Genomic DNA, 26779 nt, shown 5'->3' with positions numbered 1-26779 from the left:
AAACAGCTTCTTTGCAAAAGTGCTTTGATGATTTCGGAGATGACCCAGTCTCAGGTAAAGCGTGGGACAGACCCACTTGCCTTGCAAGCAATTGAGCTGTTATTACCGCTGACAAAATGCAGGTCCTGGTACACAGCTGCCATAACCCCCGCTGTACACTTCAGTCATTTATTGAGGTTTTATTTATTGGATTTTTATTTCCTGATGTTCGTATTTGTCATATCTGTTTCAGTCGCCAATTCTAAATTATAACTAACATTAAAAACATGTTTAAGGAGGGGAGAGAGAGCAAATAAATCCGATTAACATCTGACCTTTGGGTTTTTGTTCAATAATCAGTGTGACTTGTGTATAAACGTATAAAAGAAATAACGTTCATGTAGTAACTGCTAGGTTTAACTGTACAAGAGGTTGTTTGACACTATGAAACTTCATTGTGACTTTATGATGTTCGGTTATATTTTTCTTGTTACTATTAATCATGAGGGTAAACAACCCCATACACCACGGAGCGAGGTCAGCATATCCACGATATCTTTAGCTCTATGTTAACCCAGAGTTTCACAGCTGAAAATGTCAGCAGCATCAAATAATCTAACTGTCATCTACGAATAATTCACGGGCCATATCAATATGATTTTACAAAAACAAAAAAAAAACCACCCTTATTACTGCCAACTATTCCAGAGACATGAAAATCTACAGTATGAAGAACACAAAAATATAGCAGTCTAACACAACACTGTAACAGAGATGAACCGTCTTCTGCATTTTCATCAGCGAAAGAGACATAGCAGCAGATTAGAATAACATTTATACATTTAATAAATCATCAAATTAATACACAAAGCGATCAAACCTGTTCCGACAATTTGGGTTTGTATCCCCTCACTCCCTGCTGTTTAAATGTTTGAGAGGAAGATTAGATATAAAACAAACGTCAAACATAGACTCAATCTACGTTCACATTTGATATGAGACCAGCACGTATAGTGGCTATGTCCTCTTTAAAAACTGTTCAGCGCAGGATTGCCTGCTGGGGACTGAGGTAAGAAACTTTGAGTTAGCTAACGTGGTGTAATGTTGGAAGCTACATTTTGCATTTATAAACTACGTTTTCTACTGATGAGAAGGGGATGGTTTGGATGCATTAGTATGTTGTGCATTTGGTTGATGTGGTACGTTTCTGTCACGGATTAGTAGGCAGAGGACTCACTCACAGGACTCTGAAGTTTAGAGAGAAGGTGAGGGTTTATTTGCAATGTGACACCAAGTGAGAATATATACATATATACAGTGGAACAGATAACACGGGGCTCCAGGGAGTAGGGCGGGGTCCGAAGGGAAGGTCCAAGACGGGGATACACACACGCTCTTCTTCCACTTGATCCGTAACTCACTCAAAGTGTCCACACCAAAAAGCTCACGCTCACTCACACACACACACATCCACAGAAATCCAGACGGCAGGGAAGACGGGCAGGGAGTCTAGAAGGCGGTTGGTAGTGTGACGATCCAGCGAGGAAGCAGCCTCTCTTGCCATCTTAAGTAGTCTGCCAGGATCAGTGTGAATGAGCCACAGGTGTGTGCTCAGGGTGGGTTCAGAGGCGGGGAATCAAGGTCCAGTTCCGCCCTGGTGGGAGAGGTTAAGACAAAAAATACACACACCACGGCCTCTCCAGATCTTGAGAACCATGGGCCCGTTCTTCATACCTCGCTAAGTAAGTTAGCTGGATTTGATTGTTGACGATTTCGCGTGATCCTGGATCGTTCTGTTCCCCGAAGCTCATCCGGGACTTGCTGTCATAGCAACAGAGCCGTAAGCGTAAACCTGCTCGGGAGCAGGCTTACTTTATGTAAACAGGATTAGATCGCGGCCACTCAGGTATGTCCGCTTCATTTATACGAAAGCAACAGCGATATTCCACCACTGTTTCACCATAAATAAATAACATCAATGTAACTAAAGATAATGCAGCACTTGATCCTTTTATTGATTTCACACAGATACATACAGGTCATTTCCTAAAAAAGGGAAATGTACTATTAACATCCTATTACATGTATGTGATTATTACAGATGTAATTCATATTTCAGAGTAGTAATTGTAAATTACTTCGTGTAATCAAGATGAGAGACCACAGCTATAAAAGCGAAGGTGGATTTGGGAAGCCTGTCGCAGCCATGTCCTGTCCGTTTACGCGAGCCACCCATTGCGGAAGGTGCAAGATTGATAAGGAGAGTCCTCAGAATCCAGCGTATATTGTGGGACAGACAGGATCCTTTAGCTCAGCGCGACAGTGTGCTCATTGAGAGATATCGATTTTCCCGTGAGGGTATTATTTACTTAACCAACTTGTTGACGAGGGGGTGCAGGACCACCACCTGTCTTTTTTTGCTCTGCCCTTTTCTTGGTTGCTGTTATAAACAAACAAACAGATTATTTCAGGGTCTCTTTCCAAGAGACGAAAAGCAATATAAGTGATAAATATTACCATTCTGTAGAATATTCTTATATTTCACTTTTACTTGTTCCCATGTTCTAGTGGGTCCTGTTGTGGCTCTAATGTGTAAGGGGATATAATATAACATAATATAATGTAATATAATATTGGATAATATAGTGTGATATGATAAATCTACCCTACCGCCTACCGGTGTTGGCCAGAGGGGCCAATGGCGCGCGATATGGCAGCCTGGCTTCTGTCAGTCTGCCCCAGGGCAGCTGTGGCTACAACCGTAGCTGCCTCCACCAGTGTGTGAATGTGAGAGTGACTGAATAGTGGCATTGTAAAGCGCTTTGGGTGCCTTGAAAAGCGCTATATAAATCCACTCCATTATTATTGTTATTATTAAATTACTTAAGAGTTTAATTTGTCAGCAACTTTCTGCCAGCCCTCTCTCCTTGCTTTTGCAGCCTTTGCAGTGTTCCCTTGCGTTCTGATTAAACTCTGAAACTCCTGAAATCCCTCACTCAAAGAGTTCTTGCTCTGCTGCCGAAAAATACCGAGCGCGCTCCTTCGACATTTTCGCCGACCAATCAGAGGGTTGCCGATCAATGTTTCTACTATCGATGCGTAGCCCCCTTTACGACACCCAGTGATCTCACATTACTTCAGCCAGCTGTACTAATCGTCAACAGCAGGTGTGTTCGGAGAACCGGATTAGCGAGCTCACGGTTAGCGCGATGATTTGGTCTTGGATGTGTCATTTGATCTTGGATGTAGTAAGCGGCGTACGAAGTTTCACTTGTAAACAATATTACTGTTACTGATTAAGTGTAACAAAGTGCAGTTTCAGTAGTTTATACCTAAATGTTTGTCCCACGGCCTTAAGGAGCTACACTGCAAGGTGTCCAGATGTCTTTGACGTATTGCTATGCATTGGTTTTTTACAATCACATTAACCTTTTTTTTTTTATTTCGACCTTCTATTGCTAAGTGTTCTAAAACAAATTCTTAATTACATTTTCACATAAACTGACATGCTTTCTAAATGTACTTGTTGTCCTTCACAAGAACATAAACTGAAATAATTTGTAGTTTAATGTCTTTCTTTTTCTCTTTATATTGTTGTATCATTGCTGGTATATGGCTCATATGATCACTTGGCATGTAGCTAGTGAACTAAATTGATTTTGGCAACCATGGTTTCTAACAGGTGTTTTAAACTCACAGCCCAGGGGCCATTTGTGGTCCACATCACCCAATTTGCAGTCTGTATATTAACATGCACCAATATAATTCAATATTAAAAGAAGTTATTTCCAAAGCAAGTTATGATTTCATATGAATATGTTCACAATATTGTTATTTGTAGATCAAAAACTAGTGTACACTTATGTCTGCATTTTTATTTGTTAAATACTAACAACACGATAGCAGTGTCTGGCCAGAAAGAGAGTAAAAATTTGCTTATCTGGCAGTTAAATGAAAGGCTTCAGTTAATTAAAAGTGACAAAACATAATCTGCGTTCACATGATTACTATAGGAAGATTGCAGAGAAAAACACGAGTAAACTGAGCTGGGGTTTACACTGACGAGTCGGCAACGGTCCAGCAATGAGAAACACAAAGCTGCCATCTTATAAAGGAACTGGAACACTCTTAGGTGATGAGCCACAGGTGTGTGATTGCGACCAGGTGCGTGGGCCAAGGGCAGGAGCCCACAGGTGAGCTCTGCCCAGGCAGAGGGAGGAGGGAAAGAGAGGGAGGGAGAGAGCAGGAACAAAATGAAAACAAAAACACATGTAGCCATACTGAGCCGACCAGGTAGGCACAGGGACCCTGACAAGTTTGCCATCTTTAAATGCCATTTAGTTTTCTGAGTGTAACCTGCTCCTTTTAGTCTGAGCAGTCTTTATTATATATATATATATATTTGAAATAAATCATGATGCCATTTTCTCTGGAAGTTTTGCTCTGACTCCAGGTGAAGACAGTAAAAACAGTTGTAATTATCCCAAAAAATGTTTTATTTCCTTTGATTTAAAATAGTTTTGAACAATAAATAACTATACAAATAGCAACACTGAGATTTCTTTGAGAACACTGTGATGTACAACCTTGTGAGAAATATGTGAAGAAGCATAACAGACATTTTCAAATTGTTTCCATAACATCAGATGAATTTAGCAATTCAAAAACAGCAATTGGATGTTTCCAATGAGGGAATACACCTTTAACATCAACCAAGCTTGTTGGATTTAAGAAAACATTTTGAAAGTGTTAAATATTTTACATGGTAAATAACTACCATACAAAGACACGGTGCATTTAAGCACAAACAGCATGGGATGCAATGACAGTTTAAATACACCAAGTTATGTTAGGACTTTCACAAACTAAAACAGAAAAGGTCACTTCAATACTAACTGGACAATCTTGACTGACTACAAAAAGGCTGGTTATGTAGGTCTTGCTTTTTACCTCTACTTTCTGTTGATACCCGTCTATAAAACTTCAAACCTTCAACAACACTAAAGGATTTAATTTCAGTTTCGAACTATTACTTTAAATCTTACAATCATAGCTTCCGTAATAGTGCTATATGAAACATAAAATAGAAGCAATAACTGAAAATCTGCACTGTAAAGTATTCAAAATGGACAATGTAAATGGTGTCCATCTATGCCATGCCAAATGTTGGTGCCCAAAGTATAGCATTGCACATTTGTGCTTTAAATGATTCATAGTCTTTGTGCACTGGCAATTTCAAAACAATGTTACATGTATTTGCCTCAGGAAAAATCTTGCCAGAATCCTCTGGAAGAATCTCTATTGTGGGCTGCGCATAAGAAAGCCATTTGGGGGTATTGAAGAGGATCCAGAAACAAATTCCAGGACATTCTCATTGTGACATCCAAGGTCACGGGTGCACATTCTCCATCTAAAATAAACAAACAGTTGAGTGTTAGTGTGGCGGGGCGTTGTCTGCGGTGTAGCTGCAGGGAATGCAGAGACACCTGAGTGGCATCCACAATCACGCCTCCCAGAATAAAATCGGACCTGGGTCCTGTCATTTGTTTGTTGCTGTTGGCAAAGTGTTCAGCTGCAAACTAGAAAGTGTTTGTGTGTGTGTGTGTGTGTGTGTGTGTGTGAAGTGATAGCAACCAAGAGTGAATAAAGAAAGATTCTGAAAACCACGGGAACATGGTCGGGTCTGCCATGGTTCTGTCACAGTTTGAAATGTTTTTTCAGACTACAACAAAGCAATGTATTCGCTTTTCCCTAGTCTTTCTCTAGTCTTCCTAAAAATCACTATCAATGACAAAATCATAGTCATGATAATTTGTATCCTACAATTGTGGGTGCACAAATTCATGTATAGTACCTTACAAAACAGACCTTGTAATAATAATTTCTTGTACCTTCTACATCAATGAGCCAGTCTCTCCAGAAGCATATCGTCTGGCTTTCGATCTCTTTTATGTGTTCCTGGTGTAGAAAAGTTGACTTGAAATACTGCTGAGAGGTCAGCAGCTTTCAAAGGTTCGACATCCTCCACAAACAGATTACGGAATAAATCAGAGTGTGCACTAATATCCTGGAGGAGGCCTAGGGTGTTGAAGCCCTCTGTGAACCTGAACACATCAATTTTACATGATAAAATTACACTAGTAAAAATGTCTAAAAATATATATTTTGTTTTTCTCAATCACTTTGACATAATTCCCACATCAAAACTTACCTTTCACTACACTTAATGCAGTTATCAAATAAATAATGGACTATCCCACAAACCTTTTCAACTGCTGTTATAACAAATGCAGTGTGCCAAATTGTATTTAGTGTAGTGATGGGATTTCCGGCTCTTTTTAGAGAACCAGCTCTTTCGGCTCCGAACCGGCTCTTTAGGTTGTTTTGTTGCTTTAATTAATTTATTATTAACAATAATATAAAATTATGCACAAAAGGAATATATAAATATATGCGGTGGACCCTAGGGACAAAACACGTACAAACTCCAAAACACATTTCTAGCATGAATTGAACTTCCAAAACAGAGCTACCTAGATCACTTAAATTACACAATTGAAAGCATATGTGTATTGTTTGTGTATTTATACACAAGCATTCATATATATAGTCAAATAATAAAAAAAAAATAAATGTTCATTTACCTGTTATTACCACACACCAAATCCGGTCGTTGGTACTTGCTGGCTTGTGTAGCCACTAGGTAACAAAAGTTCAACACTGCCCCTAGCATCCTGGAGCACTTCTGTTGTCTTTTTTACGTGTTTTGAGTTTTTATGTGCTTCTGAGTTTGTACGTGCTTCGGAGTTTGTATGTGTTTTTGAGTTTTTACGTGTTTTTAATGTGTTTTGGAGTTTGTACGTGCTTCAGGGTTCGTACGTGATTTGAAGTTTGTACGTGCTTTGTCTGTAGGGGCCACCGTAAATATACTTTTATTTATTCACTCCACATAAAATGTAAAAAATAAATCATACAATACAAAAATCAACTATTCACATTTCAACTTTTAAATATTTAAATTTTCAGCTTTTTCCTTTTACAAATTTAAAGTGAAACAACACAAAACACTGCAAACCACAACACAATTAAATATAAATTAAAATATACAGTGTGGTGCAAAAGTTTGGGCAACCTTATTAATAGCCATTATTTTCCTGTATGAATCGCTGTTACAGTAAAAAATGTCACTTACATATATCATATAGGAGACACACACATTGATATACACTACATATTTTTGTGTTGCCAATTTATGCACCTGCTTTATTTAGTTTAAACAGTTATTGCACACTTTCTGTAAATCCAGTGAACTTTATTTCACTTCTCAAATATCACTGTGTCTCCCATATGATGTATTTAACTGACAATTTTTATTGTGACAACCAACAATTTGTACAGGAAAATAATTACTTTTCACAATGTTGCCCAAACTTTTGCATCCCACTGTATTAGTATGTTTTGTTATTAGTGTAATATGAAATAAATTCTACTTGTGTCAAGTCGGGTGCCAATATTTGCTGTGTAGTAGAACAGAGACATTTGTCATTATAAATGTTTATTTGATAAAAGATATAAATTCAGTAACAAAAAGATTCAACATAAATATATGAAATTTAACTATTTACAGAGAGACAGGAATAAAAAGGACCCAGCTTGGAGTGGAAGAGCCTCAGGGAGAAGGAGGAGAAAAATAAGAACATTGTTTCTGCCCTGGAGAGCTGCTGCCTCACCAGAAAACTACTGATCATTAGGGTCCAATGTTTCCAAATTTAGCACAGCTGTGCTGTTTTCAAAAACTAATTTATAAATTTGAAATTTAACGAATTTTCGTGTCTGAGGCGGCATGCTCTCCAGAGCAGGAACAAGGCTGAGGAGGAAATGTTCTGTTGCAGACGGGCGTGGCCTCTTTAGGGACTCCAGGATGGCCAGCTCCACCGCCGATGGACCGTCCTGGGACCCGTACCTCGCCCGCCTTCGAGCTGTCCTCCTCTGTGGACCTGTAAAACACAGAACAAAACACCACAAAGAAATGAGAAGGCTGCTACTAGATTTTCATTTTCAAAATTGAAAAAAACCAGGATATGAACAGATTGGTTGTAGATATTTAGTAAAGGTGATCACAAGGGGATTCAAGCAAGTAAAAAGCTATCAGTGCTTGATGTTCATACCTGTGGGTGCAGCAGCAGGAGTGGAGGGACCAGGGACTGGGGAGTCAGGAGAAGCAACATGGGAGGACTCTGCTGCATGATTACTTGACTCTATCAAGACAATATTAAATGTTAACAGGTTGAAGACAATAGTCATAGAGAATATTATATTATTATATACTTATTATTATATACAGTGGTCTCTCATTTATTGCAGCACATGAACAGTAGTCACAGTTCTCACAAGCTGATTCTCAAAGTGCAAACCTTTGTCGATTTTAAAACGTAAAAGTATTATGCCGCACTTTTTCTCTGTCTGCAGCGCCACTTTTGTGCGCCCTTTTTGCTCCCGGTGCAGGTGTCTATTTCCGAATAAGGGTCATAGTTATGAGTGTTTTTGTGCTGTTTTTTTCTATTTGAAGTGATGATTATCAAAACCAAACATGATAAGTTTGGCAAGCGCAGGAGACACGACACGGAGGAGATTTGTCATTTGGGCTGCAGAATGCAACGCGCATTGTTGAAAGCTGTACGGTGCAATAAAAAAAAATCAGCGAAAAGGCGAGGCAGTGACGGATGAACAGCAGGACTACTGTATACTGTTTATTAATAAACAGAATATATTCCTGTATGACAACACGCATAAATTAACTGCCTACATTAATTCATTGTAAACATACCTTCTGACTGACACTCCCCTGCTGCCTCTTCGGGCTGTCGCTGGTCCTCGGGGGAGAAGTTCTCCACAGTCTGCACCATATTGCCGCTTGTCTCCCGCGGGGTGAGGAAGGGGTCCAGAAACCCCATGACCGCGAAGAACTTCCATCTCCTCCCCGATCCTGCTGCCGACCCACTCCTCTTCTCCTTCTCTGTCCTCTTCCCCTTATTATAGGTGTCCCTGAGGCTCTTCCACTTTCTCCTGCAGATGTCCGTTGAATAAACGCATTATCTGGTTAGCGGAAAGGTATTTGTACAACAGTGGGAAAATCGCGGGACAGTAGGCAGGCTTGCTAGCTTTTGCGCGGCTTCATCGGGTCAGTCTGAAAATTAAAAAGAAGAAGGAATGAACTTACCAGGTTGCCCGATCTCCTCACTTATGTGTCTCCAAGCTAGGTCCTTTTTATTCCTGTCTCGGTAGAAGTAGTAGGTAGCATCGTAGAGTTCGGGATGATTTGCCACAGCACTGATTAGTTTTTCCTCCATACTGAATGAAGAATGAAGGGCTTTGGCTGGATCTGCCCCTTTGACCTAGGTCAGAGCCACGTCACCAGGCTCCTGATTGGTTGTCGCGGCGCGATTTGACGCTTGAGTTCAGATTTTTCCAACTCGAGCGGTAGACGTGTAACGCGCGGTATGCACAAAATGCAACACAAAAACTCACGCGCGTGGTTTTGTTCGCGAGTCACACGCTCCAAACGCGCTAGACTGACGCACTTTTCAGGCGTTTTCGCGACGCAAATCTGCTTCCGAATTTTCGCGGGAGCCGCAATCGCAGGTCATCGCGCTTTTCCATTGACTTTACATGTAAACCTGACGCTCTATTCGCCTCCATCGTGTTCGGTGTGAACACACCGTAAGAGCCATTTCGTTCACGACCGACCCATCACTAATTTAGTGTGACTGGCCTGTTGGCCTCTTAATTATCTGCACAGATTGCATAAATAATATATTTTCATTCCTGCTGTGGGGAACAGTGCCAAAGCGATTGAGAAAAACGTCATACTTACTGTTGCAAAGCCACATTTAATCTGCCCTCAAGGAAGAAGTCAACAGCGGATTGCACCAGAGCATCTCTCTGTCTCAGTGTTGTGATGTTTCTTCAGGCCCCAACAATGGCAAGACTGTCCGCTGCCTTCTCTATTGCCTTTTTCGCATCTTCAACAGTTGTTGCGTTCTTGATCTTTAACAGAAATCAAAAAATGGTTAGTAATTATGAAAATGCTTTTAATATTTTGTAAGTTGCAAATGATACATTTTTATAGATTTCAGCAGTTCCAGAGAGCCAGTTATACTTTAATTACAACATCTACTCCTGAACACATAATTTAGGACTCACCTCCAAAAGCTTTTCCTGAAAGGTGAAATCACCTACTTCTTCCAAGGTTGCAGGAAGGCTAGGTTTCCCACAGATTTGATTAAACAATCTGTCTGAAAAGAAATTAGGTGCCACGCCTCCATAGATTACACACACAGATATCATTTGTGCTATCTGTGTGTACAGTTTCCCCTCCAAGGCTGTAAAAGGAATAACATTGATAAAAAAATCAAAGTTTAAATGTGTCATCACATTAGGGCTGCTCAATTAATCGAATTTTAATCACGATTACGATCTGGGCTTTCAACGATCATTAAAAATGACTGAGCCGATTATTAGCCCCTCCCTCAAGCTAAGCATAAGTTATTTGGAGAGGAGAGTGACTGCCGTTGGTTGAAAAGAGAGGTAAAAAAAACTTCAGTGGTGTTGCACACTATTTTATATTATTTTTTAAAGTCATTGTTAACCCTTTAAAGCCGGTCAGAGCAGCACGCTCCGTTTTGTGAAACTATTTTTAAATCCCTGTAGAACCTGAACCGCGTAAGCTAGCGCAATAATTTGTTTTGCACATGAAACCGGAGTTGTACTTACATCTTATGCCATCAGTTTGTCCTCGGTCACGGTTTCCTTCCACATAAAGCTTTGCAAAAATTGCATAAAAAGCTCTTTCAGGAACAAAAACATAATATTCCAGAAACACGCTTTGCCGATCCGATCAGCTGTTCGTAACACTTCCCACAGTGAAACAGACGTCAGCGCGAACTATCGCATGTCTGCCATTTCCTGGCCGAAACCGGAAGTGACGTCATTTTCGCGGAAAATGTAGTTTTTTACTTGTAGGCCTTAAAAGCCTGTACTGGTCATGTTTGACTTTTCTGAATAGTTTCTGGGATGCTTAGAACTCAAATTCCACTGCTGGAAATAGTTTATTTTGATGCACCTGCTGTTTTCTTTGCAACTTTGCATCATAGAATTGTTTTTTCGTTTTTCCTGCAGTATATAAAAATTGGTGTATCTCCAAAATAAAACTATGAAGACACTCAAAATAAATTTCCTGTTGTTGTAAACTATTTTTTGCAACTTTTTTGTATTTAAAGTTTTGAAGGATAAACCTCTTAAATTTCTCCAAGTAGAAACATATGTAAAAAAAACAAAAACGATTTTCAATGTTTTTGTAGTTTATTTATGGTTCTATAGTAGTCCCCAAATTCCAAGTAATTCCCCAAATGTGTCACAGAGCAAAATGTATTACAGAGAGAACAGACAGTTGAAATCAAATACAGTTCAAATATCATTGTAGCTCTTCGTTGAGGTGTCACTATCAAACATTTTCATAGCATAAATAATTAATTTTTATATTAAAATGTTACTTATAAAATAAATAAATTAATTGGTGTACCATGAGTGTCGAGGGTCAATCTCTTGTCTTTCTCCGGTCCTTCAAAAATGTTAGACTGATGAATGGCCTTCATCAGCAACCTCAAATACTCTCTTGTGGGACCACCACCATCTACTGCACCTTCAGATGTTTTTTCATTGTTAACAAAAACAACATCGAATCTGGCTGCAGGATTGAAACGTCGCCGTCGGAAGGCCTGCAGGGTACTTTTCATTATGTTGTGGACATTGGCAGTGTAGTCTCTGCATATGTTGATCTGATTACTCGTAGGGCATGAAGTGTTATCAATTTTCGCCCGAAGTCCATTCAGAATGGTTTTAAGGTCAGCCCTGTGTAGAGATACAAAATGTGACATAATACATACAAATTCCCTGGCACATGCACTGTTAATAATTTTCTAATCGAGTGACATGAACTAAACTCAAGTCAATTACCACTACAGAGGTTTTTTTTTAAATTGACTCTAAACTAGCAAAGATTATTTTTTTTAAAGTTTGTATCACCACACGTTAGGTAAAGAAATGTGACTAACAACTAACAAATGCAAACATACCTCTTGGGAGAGAAAGATCGCCCATGAGCAGGAGGAGAAACAATCAATGGGGAACAAGACTGGTTGTTAAAGCTTGCAGCTTCTTGATGATCGTTGTAATCAAGTGCAGGAACAAACTGCAAAGAGTTAGAAAGAGAAAAGTGTCTGCATAGTTTCATCCTTTTAATCAAGTACGCATCTAGTAATCAGAGGGTTGTTGGTTTGATTCCTGGCTGCTCCAGTCTACATGCCAAATGTTCTTGGGCAAAGTAATAACCCCAAATTGCTCTCGGATCATAGATACATATAGATAAGTTAGATGAATCATTTTCGAAATACTGCTGATGTGAATGGATGAATGACGCATCTTGTATAAATAGCTTTGAAAGGTATGGAACAGTATAAAATCAGTATATAGTAATCAATCAACTTGCCCATTGACAAAATACACCGAAAGCATTGTTATTTGTTAAAGTGCTACAAAGGGTCATTAAAAGTATAAAACCCATATGTAGATATTAACCTATTGTTATTGTGAATAACATCACTGTAAATGTTGCATAAGGAGCTTTGAAAGAAAAGCAGCGTGATTTCTTGAACTTTCTTGAAGACGTTTCACATCCCACTTCAAAAAATCAAAATCTTTCTAAGTATATTTGTCTTATTTCTTTTCAAAATAATATTGTTACAATTAAAATGCGAGATATTCAGCTACACAGTAACATTTCAGTGAGAATATAAATACTTGTTTTTAAAAAGTGCATCTGGAGAATTTTCAGTTGTTCTATTGGGAGACTATTTTCACTAAATACAAGATATTTTTGCTTAAAACAATTGAGGAAATGGTGAAGAGTGACACCCCAAAAATGCAGACGCAGACGGACAGCCGAGTCTTGTCCCGTGGAGGTGTCTCTTGTATGTTGTGCAAAGCGTTTATGAAGTGGCTGCACAGCACAGCAAAAACTATGTTGTTAAGTTTTTATTTTTGGAAGTTTTGTCTGAATGAAACAGTTTGTGTCTCAGTTTGTGGCTATGAAGTACACTGTGATGTCGTGCATGGAGAAGACTCCAAAGTTTCTCTGATAAACCTACTACATAGAGGATGACAGAATCTCCCCAGTTGGAGAGTGAACTTATTTTGAGGATTGGATGAAGGCCCTGTCATGGTTAAATATTCATATTGTATTTTCTGTTTTCCCCCCTTTGCGCCTTAAATAAATAAACATACTGTGTAGTCTAACCGCAAATGTTAAGCAATAACAAATCTCAGCTCTCACCTCTGGAGACTCAGGTTGAATCCAGTGGACATACAGCGTTTGTGACCTTATGATGTTATTATCCAGAAACGTACCAGACATGTTGCTGTTGAGTCTAGTTACTGAGAGCATCTTGAATATGAAACTATTCTGTGGCATTTTCATATTCTCCAACAAAGTCAAACAATATCTGCACAAACAGAAAATAAAAATCAAACAACTTTCCTAACCTAAACATCTTCAAATTAGTTGGAGTGTGTATGATGAAGTGAACAAATTACTAACCTGAATGGATTCAGTTAGGACAAATCGTCTTGTTCTGGTAATGCCGCTAGGGTATTAAATCTGAGTGGTATGCCATGAGTTTGCTCTGGAACACCAGTCAGTCTCAACTGCCTCTCAGATATGGCCTGAAAGTAGAAAGAAAACAGCTCTGAGCATATCAGTGAAGTAGTAATGGATGCACCAACCTCTAATGATGGAACTTCTCATGCCCTTGGTTTATTCGTCATCTCTAAAACGTTATTTCTAAACATTTACCTTTATCCGTCTCTCTTCCATTTCAACGGACTTCTTCTGTAAGTCAGACTGTGATGAAAATAAGAAACAAGAGAAGTCAAACTTTCCAACTCTTCAGATGCAGAACATACATATTGGCTCAAATCATGATCATAAATATGTTGTACTTGTAAATCAAATGTGTAGTTGTGAACTGACTTTTGTAACCTTGTAAACCAAAAAGGTCAGTAAATCACCCCACCGTCAGCCAAACCCATCTGTTCTCTGATTGGATTCTTAAATTTGTAATTTACACGTAAAATAATTTATGACCACAATTTTAGCCCACACAAACAAAGCTGGATATGTGTTGCTGGAAAACTACATCTCCTTATTGTAGAATAAACATTAAAATTTACAGACTTTTTGAGGTGTACCTTGAACCTTGTACCTTCTTGGTCTGCAAGCAAGCAGTCTTGATCCTGCTGAGAACGTATGGTTCTCCATTCATCCAAAGACTCCTTTTGGAGAAAGAAGACAAAGAAAAAGATTTTTTTCTGCGCACGTTAAACATCAATGTAATGTCTTTTAGAGTTTTAAACACAATCAAGTATACTATGATGAGATTTTACTTATCAGCAATCTCTTTTACACATACACACACAAACAGGTAAGTAAAATTAAATATAACATATAATAAAATATGTGTTTACCAGAACTTGGTCATCTGTTAGGTCAATGATTCCTATTTCAGAGGAGGAGTTATCTCTATCTGGACTAGTCTGGACTGGAAATTCAGGGCTCACTGGATGGCAAACGTCAGGTAATGATGTGTCGATCTCAGTTGGAGACCTTTAGAAAACAGATCGTACATAGATAGCATTTACATTTTACAAAATATTTCCAAAAAGCTACTGAAGTAAAAAAAAAGAAATTAAATTACAGAGGACCACATTAAAATTGGACATTCAATATACAAAAATATGTATAATACAGATAAGGCATAGTGCATACTTGCAGTGTTTGACATGATCCTTCAAACACTGCAAAAGAATTCTGCTGAACACGTCAGACATTTTTCCTTGGGACCAGAACCGCCAGTCTGATGTTCAACCTATTGTTAGAAGTTTTTGTGAGTTATTGCTTGTCTTTATTATACACACAGAACACAAAGAACATTATCTGTATAACAGTATCTCCACAGAATAACTTAGTGCAAGTTATGACTTACAGGAGTTGTGTCGATGTTCTTTTGCATCGGACGGATGTAGATGAGGGACTGTTTGATATGTATCCTGACAGATTTTATGGTATACCCTGTCCTTGGGCAAGGTATCAAAGAGAGCTTTTTGCTCCTTGTTAACCCAGAAACTTTTAAAAGCTCAAACCCTCCACAGCCATTTAGTTTTGGGTAGGCAACCAGAATATGACTTCAAAATTCCTCTGGCTTCATCATCTGTAAAACAATTTGGAGGGAATTAGAAATATTTTTGAGGGGATATAACAGTGACTCATCAACCAACAACTATTATATAACAAATTGCCAAAAAAGGTAATTCTTTGCTCCCCAATGCCAGCAGCACTAAGAAATTCTTTTTCTTCTCTTGTCGGTGCTGTAGTCTGATCAATCTTGGACAAGCAGAAATAAGATCTTGTGTATGTAGATCGACGTCGTGCAGCAATGGAAGGGTTGCCAGGGACCCTGTTACCATATGAGGCAAATATTCTGCACACTTCAGCTGGAAAAAAGAACCAAAAGATATGTTATTGTATTTCAAATGCACTGTGTAAAGTTCTGTGGTAATTTATTGAGTATTTAAATTCCTATGAAAGTTTCAGTTACTGAAAATTGCTTTTGTTTGCTGTGATCAAAAAAAATGTTTGATATGACAAAATACAGACAAAATGGTATTGTGTACTTTAATTGTTTACATTGAAACTGGAGACAGGCAAGTTTAATAATTGGTTAAAAATAGTAGGCCCCAATAATACTAGTCTAGGTAGCTTAAGAAACTACTTGTCAAGGTCGGCAGACCGTGTAGAGTGCAAAGTAGTGGCACAATGAATGAATGACAGCAGACCTAAAAACACATGAGGGTGACGAGGGAAAACGAAACACAAAGGGTACATAGCTGGGACAAGGAAAAAAGTTGACAAGACAGGAGGAAGCGCACTAAACATGGGATGCTAGACTGTCACAATAAAAAAATGAAGCACCGAGACGCAGACCTAAGACGCATGACGAATGCGAGATGGAGCATGGACATAACTAAGAAACAAGCACAGACATTTGTTGCAAAACATGTCATAATCTTTTTTTTATTGGCTAAAAATATGCAATTATGTGCTTATTTACACCAATTTCGTCTACATTTGTCACCTTTAAGAAAATGACAAGAGCTATAATATATACAGAAATAGCATGACATCGGCCTGATTACAGTTTATTTTGAAATTGTGCCGCGAGTAGTTATGACCTGGTATATTTGCTGGATCGATAGCTAGCTAACGCTTCTACTATAGATGTTAATGAGTCAGCACAAGCCAAAGGTTAAAAACTTCAGTCAAGTACTGAACATTTTAACAATGGATTAGCATTTTAGCATTAGCCTAAATGTACTTGAATATATGGAACACATTTGTTTATTAAAGTGGAATTCGAAAATGTTTTTTGAAATGAAGACTTAAAAAGCATTTTAAAAATCAGTTTATTAAATTGGAATTCAAAAATGAATTTACAAATGCAGATTTTATTCTACAATTCATTAATTAAGCACAGAATTTTTTATTTCGATGTGCGTGGCTCTTGTGGTCCTCCATAATTACTGAAATACACATGCTATATCATAAACTATGATATAAATAGCGAGGTCCTATTAACATGTTTAGTTTTAAAGGACACCTTCCTGCCTTCAGTCTCATTCATGAGCAGTATTAGTTTTCTTCTAACATCCAGAAGTCTTTGACAGTTAAACATAACATGACCGAAACAAAAATAACAAAAAAATCACGCAAATTATATGTTAACCTCGTTTATTTTTAGTTAAGTAAACTCTAAAAATTCTAACAGATACCTGGTGCTTAGAATAAAGTTGCACCTCTGTCTCAGTGTTGCCCGGCGTGCCCGCCGCCCCCCTCTAGCTTCTGCTCGGTGGCTACTGGGTGACGCCTTGTCTGGGGATCCTCAGCCCTTCCCATGAGGGTGGCACGGATGCCCCTCCGGTGGTCCTCCTTGGGCTCTCGCACTCTGAGGCCTCTGGATGTCTGGGGCCTGGATCTCCTCCAAGCCTGCTTCATGCCCTGGGGGACGGGGCTATGGCTCGCTACATCCTCTTGCAGACCATTACATGTGGAAACCATTTGAATACAAGTGCGCTGATCCACACAGGTGTGCACACGGGTGTTCACTGCTCGTAGACTTAAATTACACCTTTCTTGGCTGCTACTTCAAAGCACATTGTGCGCTGTCTGTCCTGCGTGCTGCACAACAACATTGAATATTTAGTATTTACTGCTGTTTACACTCAGCTAGATTAATGCGATGGTGTTGTGTTTAGTATGTTGCTTTGGGGTTTTTTTTTTGCCTGTTTTCTATTCTTCTTCTCTCAACAGGTGATCCAGGAGATTTTTTTTCTCCCCCCTTTCTCACTGTCCCTCTCCCCTTCTGTTTTTCTTTTCCTTCCTCTTTCTTTCTCCCTTTCCTATCCCTCACTCATATCTGTCCCATCTGTAACATCTGAAAATAAAATATAATAAATAATAAAAACAAAGATCGATCAAATGGACCAATACGGCAATGCCACGATGATCCATTTGGCAAAGTAAATCCATTGGGTATCCTTGTTGGTCTTCAGACAACAATTCTGATGGCTAAAGAACCAAATGGGACAGACAAAAAAAAAAGAAAAAAGAATAAAGTTGAATAACTATTTAACAACTGATGATGTAATATTTCTGTCCAGGTTGCAGACTTCATGATGAACATGCTGTTGCAAACCCTGCTCCTCTCAGTGGAAATGCGCCTTCTCTTTCCTCTTTGTATAAAAACATTTTAAAAGTCAGTTTAATCCCAAAACTCACCAGCCAAAGAAAAGCGAATGGGCTCAGTCTAACACATGTGCCAGTGAACCTTAAACTTCAGTTCTAAAATGTAACTTTCACCTCAGCCAAACCGATTTGCTCAGTTGTAAATAAAACAGCGAAGTAAACGTGACCCGACAGACAGAACCTGAGTGAATCAAGTCCAGTGTTTAACCACTGAGAGCTAAAACTCAGCTGAGGTTTCAAACATCAGCCGCTGATAAAGTGGGTTTGTCTATAAAGTGCTCTGTTCAATTCAACCTGCCAACACGGACAATGATGCAATTCTACACTGCAGTCATCGAGTCCATCCTCACCTCCTCCATCACCGTGTGGTACGCTGGAGCCACTATCAGGGACAAACAGAGGCTGCAGCGTGTTGTGCGCTCTGCTGAGAAGGTGATTGGCTGCAGACTCCCATCTCTGCAGGACCTGTACACCTCCAGGACACTGGGGCGTGCAGCTCAGATCTCAGCTGATGTGACTAAATGCCATAGTACCCTGAAACATAAACTGCAATTGCAATGAAGGTCCTCTGAAAATACAAAAAACATCCCTGCACCTGTGTTGAGAAGTGTACATGATGTTAATGTATACTTTTGCATTTCTATGTAAAAGCATAACACATTTATTTAATTTTTTTTAAAACTGCTCCAACTGTCAGTTATTGTTTCTTTTTTTAAAAATTACATATTTAAAATGTAGCACAAGTTTTGTTGAAATTGCTAGAAAATTTAGCTGAACATTTCCACAACAACATAACATCAATATGAAGCAACCAGAGAAACTTTGATAATGGAAAGGTGATGTGTAGCAGCATGCTGTCAATCTGCGAGACCAGCACCCCAACACAAGATGTCTGGATCGTCCTCCGCTTAAAAAGTCCTAGGCCCTTTCTCAATTCTTAAGTACGCAAGTCCGTACTCGCGTTCTCGGCGAGTACGATTTGTACAACTGGAACACCAGCATACTTGATGATCTCACAGGTACGTCCCCTCTTAACTTAAGATCATATGTTATGAAGCTTAACTTTAATCTCAGCCAAACTGATTTACTCAGGAACAAATAAAACACTGAAATAAACCAAACATTAATATTTAGAAGTGATCTATGTGACTTATATATCATGTTTAACCTCAGTAGCGAAATCTCTAATAATAAAAGTAGTGTAGATATATGTCTTAATAAAAACAAGCAGGTGAGATGGTAGAACGCTTTTATTTTTATTGTAGTGGACACTCAAAATTAAAATAAACAGCTGCTGGGGTTTGGAAGAGAACTGAACAAATATTTAAATTATAAGATGATCACTGTTGGAGCAGCCTTTAGAATCTCCACGTATTAACATGCTGGTTTTGTTCCCGGTGAAAATGTTTCCTCCCGAATTTAAATATATCTCAGGAACAAATAAAAAACTGAAATAAACCAAACATTAACATTTTGAAGTTACCTAAGAGACTTAGAAAACTTACAAAAAGTTGTAATAAAATGCAAACAATATGATTAAATAATTATTCAAAGACAGAGTTTATAGTCTACTCAATGATAAGAAAAGCTGCTTTAGTGCTCCCACCAATGAAATAGCAACTTCAAATTAATAATACACACCAGCAGTCATTTCTAAGTAGCAAACTGTGATCTGGCATTCCTTGGTGGAGCATAAACTGAATGGCATGGTGGTTTGGACAAATTATGTCAAATGAAAACGATTTATACAGGAGAAAAACAGTTTGTGGATGCTTCTCACTTGACCTTTGGATCACTAATATTAAACTTGGTTCTTTTTCTATTGTTAATAACTGATAAAAATCTAGTTTTGGTCTTGCCTTTGTTATGCAGGGGTGCATGCCAAAAAAAAGTCTAAACGCCAAACAGCTATGAAATTCTGATATAACAAAAGGTCTTCAAGTCAATTTTCCAGTGAATGGTGCTTTCAAAATAAAATCCAGCTATCTTTACCCACTGTTTTACTGACATGGCAGATTTCCTGTCCTCCGCAGGTACAGCAGAGGTAACACCAAACAACTGGGAATATTCAACCAGTACCCAGCAACAACTGCTACACATTTGAAACTAATGCTTAACAGTGTTGACTGGGTCAGAGAGTTGGTAATAATGGACCCTAGAAACAACAAGCACAGTGCTCCCAATATGGCCATAATAGTAAAGAACGCCCTTTGCTTTGACTGGTCAACCTGTTCCCGGTCTCTGCTGCCTTCCCAGAGAGCATAGAGAACACAAAGGCAGCAGTAAGAGGTGACAGCTAAAGACGAGACCAAAATGCAGAACAATGGGATTATAGGTGTAGCAGGATATTGGGCAAGTGCTAAAGAGCTCCACAGAAAGCAGAACATCCAAACGAAAGCAATGCAGATGTTTCTGATTTTGATACCTCTGGTGTTTTTTAGCACTCTGTATGTGATGGGGTGAACAACAGCCAAGTAGCACTCCACACAGGTCAGGATATGAAAATTGCTCTCACCACAGAAAATCATAGTAGAAAGAAAATACCCCACTGCCACAATATTTGGGAACTTTAAGTAGGAGCCACAATAGAATAAAGCTGTCCCCAAAATCCAGATAAGCTCCATGGCAGCCAGGTGGTATGCGAAGATGTCACTGTGGCTTACTGCTTGGAAGGAGCGATGTTGTTGCCATTGTTGGTAGCCCTGGTAGAGGATGAAGATGGAAAGGGGAAGGAGTAAGAAGAGTCTGCTGACAGTGAAGAAGGCGATATTTAATGAAATAACTGAGGAGTCCTTGCATATATAGTCTTCTGAATGATGGGAATAGTTGGAGTGGGAAGAAGTCATGACTAATATGGTTGTTGTATGTAGTGCAGCTCGATGTCATGTCTGAAAATGAAAAAGAAGTAAGATGCCAAACAAGTGCAAAAAGGTATTTAAATTTGTGAAGGTTAGTTTTCACTTTGGGACCTTTTTAAATGTTATTCAACTAAACTGAAGGCAGTTGCCACAATAGGGAGATCCACCTGCAAAATCAAAATCTTCACAAATCCAAACTAAACTGAAATCAGAAGAAAATGAGGAGACATTGCCTGTTGTCAAGAAAGTACCTGAAATCATAATTATATATATATATATATATATATATATATATATATATATATATATATATATATATTATCATATATATATATATATTATCATATATATCATTATTATTATTATCATATGTATCATATATATATATATATCACTAATTACACAGATGTCAGCAGGGTTGATCCTCTGAGGACTAAAACATGAATATCACAAAGTCCATTGAGTCCACCCACCTTGTTTAAACTCTTAGTATGCAATCTACTTTTTTCTGCGTTGCCGATCTCTCTGACTGATCTTCATCAGTGTCGGATCCACGTTTACGTGAATCTGTAATGGTAGTAAAACCATCTGTATGTCAGGATGAGAGATGAAAGACGTTTTGCATGTTACGAAACACATTTAGGGGAATTCTGTGCTATTAATCACTGCAAGCAGACCTAATGCACTTTTAACATCATCCACCCACATCTAGGCCTTAAATTAAATGTTTGCAAAGGTTCACTCATGGTGTTAAAGCAACACTGGAAATAGTTATCATATAATACATGAAATCTCTATGTCTCTGTTTGTCTGGCTGTCTGTGAACTACTCCTTTATTATAAGCAGTTGAGCACCCTAACATGGCACACAGGAGCGGGCAGCATTTATTTTTAAAACATTGTAATAAAGCTTTGTGTCATTTTAGTATCACAGTAGCATCTAAATAAGAAAATATTAATATATCCATACTAATATCCAGGTTATGATGTTTACAGTGTCCGTGTTACATCATTTGACACATTAAAGACATGTTCATTTAGGGATACATGATTGTATTTAAGGCAGTGTGATTTTTAATAATGTTGTTGAAATGCAAGGGTAAACCATAAAGAATATAAATGTTTAACTGTAATGAAAGTTAACCGATGAAGTCCTATCATAAGGGTATATATGTAAATACATTTTGCACTATATAAATATACAGTGAGTTTGATATTTATCCTCTGTTTACTGAAACACTGTCTGTTGTTTTGGATGGTTGATCTCAAGTATTTCAACTCATCTGCCTTCACTACCTGTCCTCCTTGGATGTTCACCTTTCCGCCTGTTACCTTCTTATTCACATTAATATTTCCTGCTTTGCTCCTACTGACTCGCATTCGTCTTCTCTCCAATGCATACCTTCATCTCGCCAGAGTCTCTCTCACATGCTCCCTTATCTCACTAGCGATCACAATATTGTTTGTGGGACTCAGTCAGGACTGATGGGTTTAAGGTGGAGGCTACATTTGGGGGTCTAAGTTTCCTCCATCCGTCTCCCTTCCTCTCATGTTCATTAATCATCATAGGGATGTACCAGTTTAATTTAACATGTAACAGTTTAATTTAACTCCTTTATTGAGTCAACACATCAATAAACATGTTTAAAAAAATCCACATTACATATCTAAATTAAGGATTTATACAATAGCCACAGCCAAAGTCTAGAGTGTGACTAGTGTAGTTTGAAGCAGCTGACGTTTAATCAGTCCACTAAAATTGATGGTTTATAGGCTCTAAATGACCTGTCAACTATTCAAATCAGATGGTATCGTGTGACATGACTTCCCTCAGTCTGCTGATGAAAAAAAGAATATCCAGTCAAGGCAGCAACTTCAGAGTTTTATAAGGTTTATATGAAACACAGTACAGGTATTCAGTGAACCACACATTAATTTATTATTTCCGTCTGTGAAAGATTAGAGATATATTTCTGAGAGCAGTGTCTTCTATAGATGAGAATTGAAAATATAAAGTTGAAAAAGTAATGGGTGATGTTAAAGTGCAGTCTACCAATCAACTCAAACTACAAAATATAACATATGAACTGCCCCAAAACAAGCACACAACAGCCTGAGATCAGAAAACCCCCACTAGTGACCAGCAAACAAAAGTAAAAAAGCAAAAGAAAAACATGAAATCTAACAAAAAAATATATGGTTCATATATAATAACCTAATTATCTTGGTCATATTACAATATAACTATTGGTTATGCTTCCCCCATAACCCTGAACTGGATTAGATCAACTTAAAAAATAAATAAAATAAAAGGCACCTAATGTGGAGGACAAAAAGTCATGGCAGGTATCTTATGGAATGATATATGTTATGACGTGATGTGTTGTATTATTGTAGGATTTATCTTACAGTTTAATGCGCCTTGAGGTGACTGTTGATGTGATTTGGTGCTTTATTGATTGCCTGAATGGCAACTTTATCAAGGAATTATTAATCAGAACATTACTCCTGGAGACCGTCCAGAAATGATAAGAAAGTGTGTCTAATAAATTCGGGCTTCATAAAATAATTTACTTTGTAAATATTCAGTTATTATCTTTGCCCATTATCACTATGCCAGCATGAGAGTTTTCCTATCTTGCGTAGATACAACAGAGGTAACACCAAAGTGTTTGGAAAGCCAAAGCAGAACATCAAAGCCCACAATGTACACTCAACACTTCTGCTGAGCTGTTTTAATTGTAATATAGCACATGTCACAAGATTCCCGAGAAACCATAAAGACAATGTTGCCAAAATAGCCATAATAGTAAAGAATGCAGTTTGCTTTGATTTATCAGTCAGTTCCCTGTCTCTGCCTTCTTCCCTCAGTCCTGGATAAGTGAGAGAGTAGAGCACACAGAGGCTGCAGTAGGAGACAATAGCTAAGGAAAAGGCCAAAAGACAAAAAAATGGGATATTGAGTATGCTAAAATTATACAGATTTGTTACTGAGGTCCACATGAAGCATAACAGCCAAACACAACCAATGCAGATGTTCCTAATTTTGATGCCTCCTGTGTGTCTTAGAGCCCGGTATATGAGGGGGTGAACAACAGCCAAGTAGCGATCCACACAGGCTAGAAGGTGAAAACACATCTGTCCACTGAAATTGATACCTGTAAACCAATACCCCACTGTCATTACATGCGGTATCTTTAAGAAGTAGCCACAGTAGTACACGACTGTTCCCAAACACCAAAACAGCTCCACCATTGTGATGTGGTAGGTGAAGATGTCGGAGTGACTCATCATTCGGAAGGAGCGCTGAATTCGCCATTGTTGGTAGCCCAGGTAGAGGATGAAGATGGAGAGAGGGACGTGAATACAGACTCTGGTGATACTGATGGTTGCAGAAGAAACTGGGGAGCAGTCAGAGTTTACTGCATTGAGCGTGGAGTTGGAGGGTGAAGATGAATTTACTGACATACCTGCTGTGTGGAGCACTGAGAGAAGCCTGAGGAGGAGAAGATAAAAAGTGTGCTGTTGAAATACATCTAAAATATTACTGTGTACCAAAGTAAGACTAATAAAAGGTTCAAACCCTGCAACATCCACGTGGTTCCACGTAACTGTGTGTAACTGTAAGTAGCTTCTAACAAACATGTCAACTGTGTTAGTTTAATAAATCACTGCATTTTGCCAGGTTAATAAAGTTGCTTTTGTTGTGTAATTTCAAAACTTTAGAGTAAACAACTGTCAGTTTCTTTGGTATTACTAAACCCAGTGGGTGCAAATATTTTTCTTTAATTGGATTTACAGATTTTTTTTTAAGTTAGAGGAATCTTTGTTTTTTTCAGCAAAACACTGTGAACTCAGAAAAGTGTTTTTAGATTTACTTACTAAAGTTGCTCCCAACTCCGTTCTCTATGACATTTGTGCAACATTAATTCCATCATTTTACAAAGAAATTAAAAAGAGACTGAAAACTATGAAAGTATAAAGCTGTCTGAGAACCCACCTCATCCCTTGTGTTTGTGATTGTCCGCCCTCTGCATCACTGAACTCACTTAATAGAACTATATATGAATTATTCATTTTTGCAACAGTAGTTATTTGATATAATTAGCATTTGTTGTGACAAGAGATGGAAGCAATAGTTGCTTTAAATGTTATATAAACACATGATTGTTCTTAACCACAGTGATCAAATGTTTAAAAATCACGAGACAGATTCAATTGTCTGATCAGGGAACACCGTGCATTTTGAAAAATCAAATTGCGTGATTTGTTTATTGCTTAAAAACAACACAATCTTTTCAAAAATAGAAATATTAAAGACTGTTTGTGGCAATACAAAATAGTGCACGAGCCTGTGTAGCAGCCAATCCAGTTCATCAGTCCACGGGATTTAAAGGACCTGCCAACTACTCAAATCAGATGGTTTCATGTGACCCAGAACACCTGTGACTTCCTTTGGTCTGATGTTTTGAGCATGCTCATGTTGTTTTAGCTTCTGTTTTGTCATCTTGTCTTTTAGTTAGTCAAATGTATGACTAACATTACCAGAAGATTACAAAGACAATCCCTTTTTCCAACATCCATTTTTTAAGTAAGTTTTTTTTTAGAATAGGGAGCAGATGGGAACATTTCCCATGCTATACACTCAAAAATATGAACTGCCAATAAAGTTGGTACATTTTTTTTTGTTGGATTTACTGAACAGCTTTTGTTTTTCTTAAATGTCCTTGAGTAATTTGTAATATTTAATCAAGAACAACAAAATAACTTAAGCAAACTGTAGTAAACTTTTTCTCTGCAGTTACTTCACACAGCTGGAATCATTCGATACTCATTTTTTAAGTAAGTTAAAAACACCTTTTTTGTCGACCATTAATCCAAGGCTTTTCTCTCATTGTCCTAAAACATTCAAAGAAAAAGAAGAAAAAACTCAAAAACAAGTGCATGCTGTACAGTAAAAGCCTCTAGAAGCTCTGAAACATTTTCCAAGCTGGTTATCATTTTTTAAATAGTGTGGCTCCAATAGCGTAGTGGTGAACATATTAACTCGATATGTGAAAGGCCACTGGTTTAATTCTAGCCAGAGACACAGATCTTTGGTAGGGTTGCATCAGAAAGCGTATCTGATGTGAAACTCTGCCCAAACAATGATATTATGTTATTCACTGTGGAAAATCTTTGTTACAGAGGAGCTCATAAAAGTAGCTTTTAATTATTACCTAAAAGTTTCTCCAACTACACCCAATTTATTCTTCTCCAGCAAAGCAATAATAAAAATGGAGAATGCTGACGATACTAAATTTAAAGGGTTCCGGCACTGAAAAGAAAATCAACCAAACACAGTGGAAACGGGTGGCTTGTTTACAGACCCAGGTACTTAATACAGTGGACCACACCCAGGTAACACAAGATGTACACAAGATGTACACCCCCACATTCTTTAAATGTTGTTGAGTAGTATGACTGCCAAAACAATAAAAGCAAGTACCCATGATTCTAATCAATAGGTGACCATGTCTGTGCGGCTCATCATCAGCCATCATCACACAGGAGAACCGCTTGCTCCAGCACTGATAACCCACACAAAGGACAAGGATGAAGAAGGAAAGCAGAAAAGTGTAGGCGACAAAAAGGCCTGTTACGGTGAATCTTCTTTTGTGGATGAAGCATTCCTGAAAGTAATGCTTGGATGGAGCATGGAAAGGAAATTCATCAGTTGATGGCAGTCAGCTGCTCACACACACAATAAAAGAAAAACACTCACTTTGAAAAAAAAGAGAATAAATGAAAAAATGAGTTAATATAATATAAAGACACCTAAGCTCAGTTTGAGTGTCTTGACAAAAGGTTCAAGGTTCAAGGTTCTTTATTTGTCACATGCATAGTTATACACACAGTGAAATGTAGCCTGACACGCTCCTCGACATGTGCAAAAAAATGGGGGGGGGTGTAGAGGAAGAACATTATATATATATATATAGTACATACATTGGGTGAATGTGCAGTAGTAGCAGCAAGCAGGTGAATTC

The 26779-nt window shown here is 38.2% G+C and overlaps 1 pseudogene; it reads right to left on the bottom strand.

Annotated features, from left to right (window-relative positions):
• Positions 1 to 5240: 5240 nt before the first annotated feature.
• On the bottom strand, positions 5241 to 24218 carry LOC146673629 (uncharacterized; annotated as a pseudogene).
• Between the last annotated feature and the right edge of the window lie 2561 nt (positions 24219 to 26779).

Source organism: Rhamphochromis longiceps, linkage group LG3, assembly GCF_057381845.1.
Source record: "Rhamphochromis longiceps isolate RC_006_pf linkage group LG3, R_longiceps_female_GT1.1, whole genome shotgun sequence".
Taxonomy (NCBI): domain Eukaryota; kingdom Metazoa; phylum Chordata; class Actinopteri; order Cichliformes; family Cichlidae; genus Rhamphochromis; species Rhamphochromis longiceps.
Note: the sequence above shows the minus strand (reverse complement) of the source record. Positions and strands in the feature narration are given on the sequence as shown.